Here is an 11,600-nt window from a genome sequence, read left to right as displayed (position 1 = left end):
ACCCCTAGTTATTTTATATTTTATATTCATACCCCTAGTTTATATTTTATATGTATACCCCTAGTTATTTTATATTTATACCCCTAGTTATTTTATAGCTATACCCCTAGTTATTTTATAGATATTTTATGCACCAAGTTATTTTATACCCCTAGTTATTTTATTTTATACCCCTAGAGTAGGGGTACTCAACCATTCTTTGTCTATGGGTCCCTTTGATTACTAATTTATTATGGCGGACCCTAATAGCCATTCGATGTCTAAAAACTAGTTTTATAGAAATCTTTTTAAAAATCTCCACTTTGTTTTTCATACATCATTTTGTGTCGGTTGAACTTCGTAAAATTTTAGAGGAAGAAACCGGGCTGTTTCTTGGCATATATACCAATACATACATCTAAAGAAAAATATTTTCAGAGGTGCTTAAAATATTATTGTGAATCCCGAATTTTCTGTTTTGCTGTGAAGAACCCAAAAAATCTTATATAGGACTCGGGAGCCATATAGACCCCGGTTGAGAATCACTGGTCTAGAATTTGAGGGGTTCATGTGGTCTTTGAGGTCATTAAGTCGTTCTTCGGGAATTTTTTCTTGATTTTGCATAATATATACATTTTTCTATATATAAAAGTATCATATTTATTCTAATATTGTTAAAGACATTACCAAAATCAGTAAAAGGTCACTTTAAATTTATATTTCTTATTTGAATATTTAAAACATGTTAAAAATAAACGTATTTATAGATTTATAAGCTTTGGAAATTGTACTCGTTTAGCCAATTACTTCATTTATGATTGCTGTATGTTAAAATCGAGAGAGTTACCATAGAAAGACCATATTTAACACTCATATAGGTTTACAACTTACGTATTCATAAATGTATGTAATACTGAAATCGTAACGTTTAGGTTCCTGTGGCGTTTTACCTAAAATCGGAAATGGAAGTAAAGGTCGCTAGATCTGGCTGACGGATCGGAAATTGAAACGGAAGACCGAAGCGTTAATCATATCCGCTCAGGAAGAAGTCATTCGAACAAATATGATAAAGGTAAAAATCAAGAAAACTCATTGAGATAGTAAATGTTAAATTTGGACCTTTATGAGTGAGTGCAGTATACTAGCGCAAAAGGAGTATAAGCACAGGAAAAAGAATGCATTTGGATGTTAGATGAGCTTGTGGTTTCAAAATTACAGAAAAGTCAGATGAACACGAACCAGAGGTTGTGATAGAAAATGAGAACTTCAGGATCTTGTGAGACTGGCGATACTAATGAAACAAGATGACAAAACAGAGGACAAAATAAACGGACAGTGTAAGATCATAGATTTCTCAATTCTTTATGAGAAAACGAAATTGAGAAATGTCAGTATCTAACCAGAGAGCTGAAGGGATCATGCAAGACTAAGACAATTACTCCTAATTAGCTCCCTTGCCACAACTCCCAAAATATTACCTAAAAGACTGAAAGAGATTGGAGTGTACAAGCTGGTCAGTAACTTATGAGCTTGTACAGCATGCTTTATGTTCCAAAACACTCTTTCAGACTCTCAGTATATAAGTTGACGAGCAAAACGGCTCCCGTCCAATGGACAGTGCTGAGTTGTCAAATATTTAAACCAAAGTTTCCCAAAACAACTTGTCCGACCGTCCCATGGGCCTCCCCTTTGAGAAACACTGATTTAACCTAAATTTGAGACACCAGCAAAAGAAGAAATAAAGATACACTTTTTTTATATTCCAAAGAATGTTTTATCGATCACATTCTCACCTGGAATCGATTTTTGTAATTTTTTCAAGACTTATACACGCCCTGATACCGTCGGTATCTACATATCAAATTTGAGCGCAATCGGATGGAGGATGCCCGAGATCCTAGAAAACACAGACAGAACGGATTTTATATAATATATTTCTTATATACTTTCCTAGACCGAAATTTGTGTTCGGTCTATCAGCAATAGGATCTCTAATCTCTCCACCTCCTCTTCCTCTTCTGAGGAAGTATTCGACAAGGTTCTTTTTTTCTTTTCTTCTCGAGGCATGCCTGGCTCATAAGGGCCGGTTTCCCGGTTTCCTTGGCGTATAGGTTCCCCACCTGGACGGGACGCCTGTCTGTCGCAGGTGAGCTGCTAGATGCAGGAGGAAAGAGTGAGAGAAAGTTGTGGCGAAAGGGTCAGCAGAAGTTCGCCATTACCTTCTGCTGGAGCCGCGTGGAGCTTAGGTGTTTTTCGCTTATAAACACACATATCACCCGGTATGAGATTCGAACCTGCGATCCCTCGACCGCGAGTCCACTGCTCTAACCACTAGGCCATGTGCCTCCACATTCGACAAGGTACCCCTACTACAATAATGCTTTGGCTAACTGTGGCTTGAAAGTAAAGATACCTTACTTCTCTATAATTAGTTTTTTGGGCCTTTTTTTTTTTCAAAAACGACCAGCCATGTTGTATATTTCTGTGTGAAACGTTTACTTGGAAACATAAGTTATACTATAAAAGATCGTCATTTTATTGCGTTTCTAAATCGTGGAGCGGTTAGTAGTTCAAATTTTTAATATTGTGCACAATAAATGATATACACCTCTCATTGGATGGAATCATTTTCTCGTTGGTCCAAGCAATAAGCGAACAGTAAATTCTGCACGCACACACAGACACAAACATACATATATACATACATAATACATACATATATACATATGTATATATATATATGTGTGTGTGTGTGTGTGTGTGTGTGTGTGTGAAAAGTTAAGATTTACAAGTTGTTTAGATCAACACATGGTCTAACGCTCTGTGCATCTCGATTTAACAAAGGCGTCTCGCTGATGAAACCGGCCTTAGCAAACATATTCTGTCTGTTTTGCTAGAAAGAGGTAGAAACTGATCAGTCCGGGATATATCGTTAATGGTAAATGTTTTCGATTTTCACTCTCGATGAATTTATCCTTTTTTGTGTCCATAGCACTTGGCATCCTTATTTAGGAGCCCTTAATTATATTTCTATATGAATAATATTTTGTCTAATGACCAATTCGTCTTTTGTGCTGGGCCACTGGTAGTAATCTATGTTATTACCCTTTTTTGATTATATTCACACACACACACACACATATATATATATATATATATATATATATGTGTGTGTGTATATGTATATATATATGTATATATATATGTGTGTGTGTGTGTGTTATATATATATATTTGTGTATATATAATATATATATGTATATATTTATATATATGTATATATATATATATGTATATATATGTATATATATATATGTATAATATATTGTGTGTATATATATATATGTATATATATATACATATATAATATATACAGACTCACACACATATATTTATATATACACACAAACACACATACACACATACACACACAACTATATATATATATATATATATATTATATATTATATATATATATATATATATATATATCTTGTGGCAAATATCAATTACTGTCAAACAGCTATTAACAAGCTTAACAGAAGTCGTCTTGTTTAGACAGTGGTAACCACTTAATCACTGTTGTAGGCAACACAGTTTATTAATGCCGACAAGTGACGAATAGCAATGAAGGCCATCACGCTTAGTGTCCAATAACCTCGATGAAGATCTATTCATTTGTTCCTTGTTCTTTTTATAATTTTATGTATTTATTTATATATTATTCATCTTCCTACTATTGTTTTTTGTTCAGCTCTCTTTTCTTCTTTTGTATTCTTTCGTCAGCGTCATCATTTCTTAGTATGAATACTAATGAATATTTATGTGTCGTTTTTGTCTTTCTTTTCCTTTTCGTCTGACTCTCAGTTTTATGTATTAATATGCTGTCAACAAAACGTTTCCATCAGATCCCAGTGAATTATAAAAGAATTTAAATCAGGAGTGGCTGTCTGGTAAGTAGCTTGTTTACCAACCACATGGTTCCGGGTTCAGTCCCACTGCATGGCACCTTGGGCAAGTGACTTCTACTATAGCCTCGGGCCGACCAAAGCCTTGGGAGTGGATTTGGTACACGGAAACTGAAAGAAGCCCGTCGTATATAATATATATATATATATATGCGTGTGTGTGTTTGTCCCCCTAGCATTGCTTGACAACCGATGCTGGTGTGTGTATGTCCCCGTTACTTAGCGGTTCAGCAAAAGAGACCGATAGAATAAGTACTGGGCTTACAAAGAATAAGTCCCTAGGTCGAGTTGCTCGATTAAAGGCGGTGCTCCAGCATGGCCGCAGTCAAATGACTGAAACAAATAAAAGAGAAAAGAGTATTTGTTTTTATGTTATTTTTAAGCCATACTTTCTTGATTTTAGCACAATGCCGGCAGTTGTGAAGAGAGATAGGGTTAATCGATAATGTGGACATCAATATAAGACAGGTATCATATTATATTTTTATCGGCTTCGAAAGGATGAAAGACAAATTTGACCCCGGTTGGGTTTGAAATCGAGAGCATAAAGAACCGGGTGAAACACTGCAAAGTGTTTTGTCCGATGCGTCAATGATTCTGCCTGCTGGCACAATTCATTGAAATAAATAATGCTTTTTTTTCCTGCCTTTAATCCTCCAACGTAGAGTATAAGCCACTTACAGTTGAATTCCATGTTGCATAATTTGGGGCTTCTTTACTAATACTCTGCCATGAATGTCCCCCTTTCTCTAGTTACTTTTGTGTTGATCTCTGCAACGAGTTCTTAGGCCTACCTCTCTTTCTATATCTATCCGGATTCTACTATAAAGCACTTTTCGCTACATTTGGTGTGTCTTTTCTAATTGTGCTACCAATCCACTTCCACTTTTTCTTAAATATTTGCTCCCTAAGCGAAACTTGATTTGTTCTTTGCTATAGCTCCATATTGCTTATGTGTTCGGACCATCTAGTTTTAAGTATACTTCACAAGCATCTGTTGATGGATGATTATATTTGCTTATTTGACTTAACTGTTGTTCGCCATGTCTCAGCCCCATACAAAAATACCAATAACAGCAACTTACCAAGGAATTTCATGCCAAGTCTTGCATGGAAACGGAGCTACGGATAAATTCGAAGTAAAGACAGGAGATCGACAGGGCTGTATACTTACTCCCTTTTTATTTCTACTAGTTATAGATTGGATTATGAAGGAAACTACGAGTGAAAGCCAAACAGGCATTGAATGGACGGATGCAGAAGCTCTAGAAGATCTCGACTTTGCAGATGATATGGCGCTGCTTTCACAAACATATAGCCAAATGCAAAATAAAATGTCAAAATTAGAAGCAACATATTTCTTTATTGCCCACAAGGGGCTAAAGAGAGAGGGAACAAACAAGGACAGACAAACGGATTAAGTCGATTACATCGACCCCAGTGCGAAACTGGTACTTTATTTATCGACCCCGAAAGGACGAAAGGCAAAGTCAACCTCGGCGTAATTTGAACTCAGAACGTAACGGCAGACGAAATACCTATTTCTTTACTACCGACAAGGGGCTAAACACAGAGGGGACAAACAAGGACAGACAAACGGACTAAGTTGATTACATCGACCCCAGTACGAAACTGTTACTTTATTTATCGACCCCGAAAGGATGAAAGGTAAAGTCGACCTCGGCGGAATTTGAATTCAGAACGTAACGACAGACGAGATTCCGCTAAGCATTTCGCCGGGCGCACTAACGTGTCTGCCAGCTCGCCGCCAAAATTAGAAGCAATAGCTGCCAAACTAGGATTGAAAGTCAACCGCGACAAATCAAAAATTATGCACATTAATGAAGAAAACCGCGAACGTATTAAACTAGAAACCGGTTAACTAGAGGATGTAACCGAGTTTACGTATTTAGGTAGTAAGATAACGTTTTCAGACGGCACCGACGAAGATATTAAGACGAGAATAAGTAAGGCAAGGACCGCTTTTCACCTGTTAAAAAAGGTATGGAGCGCATACTCTTTACTCTCTTTTACTTGTTTCAGTCATTTGACTGTGGCCATGCTGGAGCACCGCCTTTAGTCGAGCAAATCGTCCCCAGGACTTATTCTTTGTAAGCCTAGTACTTATTCTATCGGTCTCTTTTTGCCGAACCGCTAAGTTATGGGGACGTAAACACACCAGCATCGGTTGTCAAGCAATGTTGGGGGGGACAAACACAGACGCACAAACGTATACACACACACACATAATTATATATATATATATATATATTATATATATATATGTGTGTGTGTGTGTGTGTGTGTGTGTGTGTGTGTGGTGTATATACGCACAAACGTAACACACACACACGCACACAACACACACCCCACACACACATATAATATATAATATATATATATATGTGTGTGTGTGTGTGTGTGTTGTGTGTATATATACGCACAAACGTATACACAAATACGCACACACACACACACACACAGACACACTATATATATATATATATATATATATATATATATATAATATATTATATATGTAGGTGTGGTGTATACGTTTGTGCGTCTGTGTTTGTCCCCCCAACATTGCTTGACAACCGATGCTGGTGTGTTTACGTCCCCGTAACTTAGCGGTTCGGCAAAAAGAGACCGATAGAATACATATATACGACAGGCTTCTTTCAGTTTCTGTCTACCAAATCCACTCACAAGGCTTTGGTCGGCCAGAGGCTGTAGTAGAAGACACTTGCCCAAGGTGCCACGCACTGGGACTGAACCCGGAACCATGTGGTTAGTAAGCAAGCTACTTTATTTCAAAACATTTGCCATAAAGGCAGTACACAGATTAAGTTAGCTTTGCGGACTGGACGAGGACATTAATGAAGTGAATGATAATGAAAGAAAGATGATAAGGATGGGAGAAGACAGAAAGCGCCCGCCGACTTTTGCTTCTCTAAAACATTGTTCTTTTTAAAAGATAAACACAAAACGAGTATTAAACCTCTTACAATTTTTCCAATTTTTGGACTTAGCAGTCATTATTAATACAAAACGAGGTATTAATCCTCTTACAATTTTTCATTTTTGGACTTAAGTCCATTACTAATATACATATCGTCCTCGAAATAGCTTGTGCCCGCGCCTCCACCATCAACCACGCCTCCCTCAGAACGTAGTCAAGTTCCGAGTTCGCGTCGCCCGGGACCAAGTTATAATCTTCATTGAGCTCCTTGAGCCCTAGCGTCACGTCGAACGCCACGGCCTCCACAGCTACCTGCGGAGGCCATTCGGGGTCCTGTGTGAAGGCTAAAGGTGCTCCCTTGTAGTGCTCTTCCATCACTTTTTCAATTTCTCCTCCTCTATAGAAGAGGACCAATACATTCAGTTCTTTCGTTGGCGGCACAGTTTCCGCCAACGGTATTCCTTCTCTTGTCGGTGGCACAATCCCAACCGACGTAGTTCCGCGACATTCCCTTTTCAACTGAGGGAGGGTGCGCTCCTCCGTGGCTGGAAGATTCGCCTTCCTCTCCTCATCCCTATTATCTTTTGGTGAGCACCCACTGTTGCTCACCTTCCTCTTTCGGCCTCTGTTTGAGGAGTCCTCTTCTTTCTCGGCCGTTGCCGTTCCCTCTTCTAGAGGGGTTTTACTTAACTGTTCCGGGATCCTATTTTGTTCCCGAGGACAGTTCTTCTTCATGTGGTCGGACTCCAAGCACCGATGACACTTAGGGGGGCGACCCTCAAGCATCACCGGGTACCTGCACCCGGCCATTTTCAAAAAATCTGGAAGAACCAGATTGGCTGATTGGGTCCACAGGGTTAAAATTGCTTTTGACCCAACCCAAGCAGCCGCAGGAAGAACTTTTACATTGAGGAGCTTAGTTTCGCTGTCACCCAGACCCCGGCGGATAGTCTCCTCTATCCACTCGGGTTCTATGTCGGGTGGCAGTCCGCAGATCCAAGCTTTCATCAATTTCTTTTTTTTTGTACGTGGGCAGGAATAAGATTCCTTACCCTCCAAGGGTTTGCTAGCAAATTTGCAAGCCTCTTCAGGGGTGTCAATAGCAACCACACCGTTGCATATTTGACACCCCTGGAAATGAATTTAATTGTTGGCAAATACTCTTCCAACTCCTTTTCAATTGCCGTCTTTTCGAATAGGGCGATGGTGTCAAGTGCCTTGGAGTAGGTTCTCAACACCACCGTCCTATCTTCACGGTCTTTTAACCACTTTTTAGGTGGTATGATTTCCCACTCCAAAATTTTGTTATTTTTCATTGCCATGTTTTTTTTTTAAATATATTCAAATTAAACTCAAAAGCAGGAAGAAAAAGTTCAAAAGTCCAAATAAAATTTGATAGATTTTTGTAAAAACAAAAAGGAGAAAGCACAACAGAAGGGAAGAAATTAACGGAAAGTCGCAATAAAGAAAAAAAACAAAAGGGGGGGTTAAATGAAGTTCAAAAGAAAGTTAATAAACAGAAAAAACACAGCAAAAATTTCTGGCCTTGCGGTACTCCCGGCCTGGGTTGAACCTGGAACGCTGCAACTGCAACACAACCTCCACAAAAATGGGTCCGAAAGGTAATCCAATAGTGGCTTATTTTTATAATTTTCTTGCGAAGTAGTAAAACACAAGCAAACAAATTAATTTTTGCGGAGGGGCTACGCCTCCTCAAAAAGCACAATTCTCACTAAAGAGTGAGACCTTAGACACGACAACAGGCAGAGAAATATATCTGAAGTAAAGTGAAGTCTATTACCCGCAAAAAAATATTAATGCTAGATAACGTTAACTGCTAAATAACATTAAGCAAGCAATAAACTTCACTATGCTTCTAAAAATACAGAACGTCTTACCTGTCGCCGAGTCAAAAGTTCAACATTTCACGTTCAAACACGTGACATTTGCAGGAGCAAAAAACAACACGTCTGTCTGGTAAGCAAGCTACTTACCACACAGCCAATCCTACGCCTATATGTAATTTCAATAAAGAACAAATTAATGGTTTTAGAACGTTAAAATAAAAAACGAAAGAAAAACCGCAAAGCATTTATTACAACAATTTTGCCAATAATTCATGTCGTAAAATTGATTAAAAGAGTTAAGCCATAAGAACATTGTATCTCTTCAGGGTATCAATAAAACAAAACTCATTATGGTAATAGTCACTCACGTCTCTTTACTTTTTATGTTAAAGCCTGATTGGTAATTATTGCAATATTTTTACCACTGGCAATTTAGCAACCGACGCTGTATCTTATAATAGACGTAACCTAGAAGCATAAATTCGAACTTATCACAACGCTCATAAATATTTCTGTGTTTTCGTATTTCCGTAGTTTGCCAGTTGCCAAAGGCTTTTTAAGGGGAAAACATGAATGCAAATAAAATAATGTTATTGTGACTTGTAAATTATTTATAAGTGCAAAGTTGATAGCTTACATTATTCAGTAACGAATTTTAGCATTCAGTGAAGATGTCCGCGGTATACGACGTGACAGGCACGTGCTTCTATTCCCACCGGCAGCCGACATCACATTTTTAGTCATTTTACACATACAACTTCATACATATATTCATACATGCTTATATATATACATACACGCACACACATACACACATATAAATGATGTTTTATTCTATGAGTAAATATATATATATAATATATATATATATATATATATATATATATATATATTTACTCATAGAATAAAACATCATTTATATGTGTGTATGTGTGTGCGTGTATGTATATATATAAGCAATATTTGTATACACACAGATATATATATATATATATATATATATATATATATATATCTGTGTGTATACACACACGCGCACGCACACACGCACACACACACACATATTCTTTTACTCTTTTACTTGTTTCAGTCATTTGGCTGTGGCCATGCTGGAGCACCGCTTTTAGTCGAGCAAATTGACCCCAGGACTTATTCTTTGTAAGCTTTACTTATTCTATCGGTGTCTTATGCCGAACCGCTAAGTTACGGGGGACGTAAACACAGCAGCATCGGTTGTCAAGCGATGTTGGCATGGGAGAGAAGAACACAGACACGCAAGCATATATATACACACATATATATATACGACAGGCTTCTTTCAGTTTCCGTGTACCAAATCCACTCATAAGGCTTTGTTCGGCCCGTGGCTATAGTAGAAGACACTTGCCCGGGACCATGTGGTTGGCAAGCAAGCTACACCAACGCATCAACCTACTTCTTTCTGCCAGAAAAGGTAGCAAACTTGGCTGTGTAAACGAAGAGGTGTAGGTTCGAGTCCCACGCGTACAGGAAAAACCTACTTCTTCTGTCGAGGGCTTATATACGCCACTATTAGACTGTTTTCTGTTGTCATTGCGCAGTGATTGCTTATAAGCTTTAAGCTTATAAAATACAATAATTATAATTTAGAGAATTGTAAAAATCGACGCTGCTTAACAAAACTGTCGCCGTGAAAGCACATAAAAGTTTGTTTACAAAAAAGAACTACGAACTAATTATAGTTCTTAAATCTGAGACAGAGAATCAGGTTGGTGCGTTGATGTAGAGGTTGTACATTTGGTTGCGTAAACAGACACAAGTAGGTTCGAGTCTCACGCGTACGGGAAAACCTACATTTTTTGTCTGCCGATATGATCCTCCTTAACTGTAGTATATTGCAAAAGAGCTGTGCATTTCACCACTTTGAAACATACGTAACAGTCTGGTTAGACCTACATAAATATATTAATCTATTGAACGATATCACTTTACCAACGTTTGTAATATACCTGAACCACAACTCTCTACCGAGGATTTACAAAGAATGACTGAACATGTATTTAAGACAAAAAACTACAAACATATACACTCCTTTCCCATTTCATATGTTTTTTCACTACTTAGCAAAAGTACATATGCTTCCTCAGAATGACATGTTATTCACTAATGTGCAACACTGTGCGAAACTGTCGTTGCAAAGGTTTTAAATATAGACTACCTTATCATTTATGTCAAACTGAAAGCAGACCATAATCTAAATACTTGAGATAGGAATTAAAAAAACTGCTAGATATTTTTTGATAAATTTTCATTTGATTAGACATGATAACTACAGAGTTTCATTAACTATTTTCGTTTCTTTTATTTTTCTCCTTTATGAAGTGTTCCCACCTTCCTATCGTAAAAGTTCAAACGTTTCTATACGCACATTCATACAGTTATACATGCATATGAACACAGACACACACATATGTGTATGTGTATTTATATATATATAGTATATATATATATATATATATATATATATTGCTTCTCGGCCTTTTGGTTAAGATCAAAGTGTAGTATCTGTTCTTATCAGCTTAATATATATATATATATATATATCAATGTGGTTCGATCTGACTGTGCGTCTTTGCCCTTATATTGGTTGATATGACTGTATAAATAGATATGCATACGTGTGCTCATATAGGTGTGATTCCAACTTGTTCATGCGTACGTTGACATATATATATATATAAACATATATATAAATATACATATGCACATATATGTATATGCATGTATATATATATATATACATGCATATATATATGTGCATTTGTATATTTATATATATATATATATATTATATATATAATATAT

At 37.1% G+C, this 11,600-nt stretch overlaps 1 pseudogene; it reads left to right on the top strand.

The window, feature by feature from the left end:
- The first annotated feature begins 11,260 nt into the window (after positions 1 to 11,260).
- On the top strand, positions 11,261 to 11,358 carry LOC115224138 (annotated as a pseudogene).
- The last annotated feature ends 242 nt before the right edge of the window (positions 11,359 to 11,600 follow it).

Source organism: Octopus sinensis, linkage group LG24 (genome assembly GCF_006345805.1).
Source record: "Octopus sinensis linkage group LG24, ASM634580v1, whole genome shotgun sequence".
Classification (NCBI taxonomy): Eukaryota; Metazoa; Mollusca; class Cephalopoda; order Octopoda; family Octopodidae; genus Octopus; species Octopus sinensis.
Note: the sequence above shows the minus strand (reverse complement) of the source record. Positions and strands in the feature narration are given on the sequence as shown.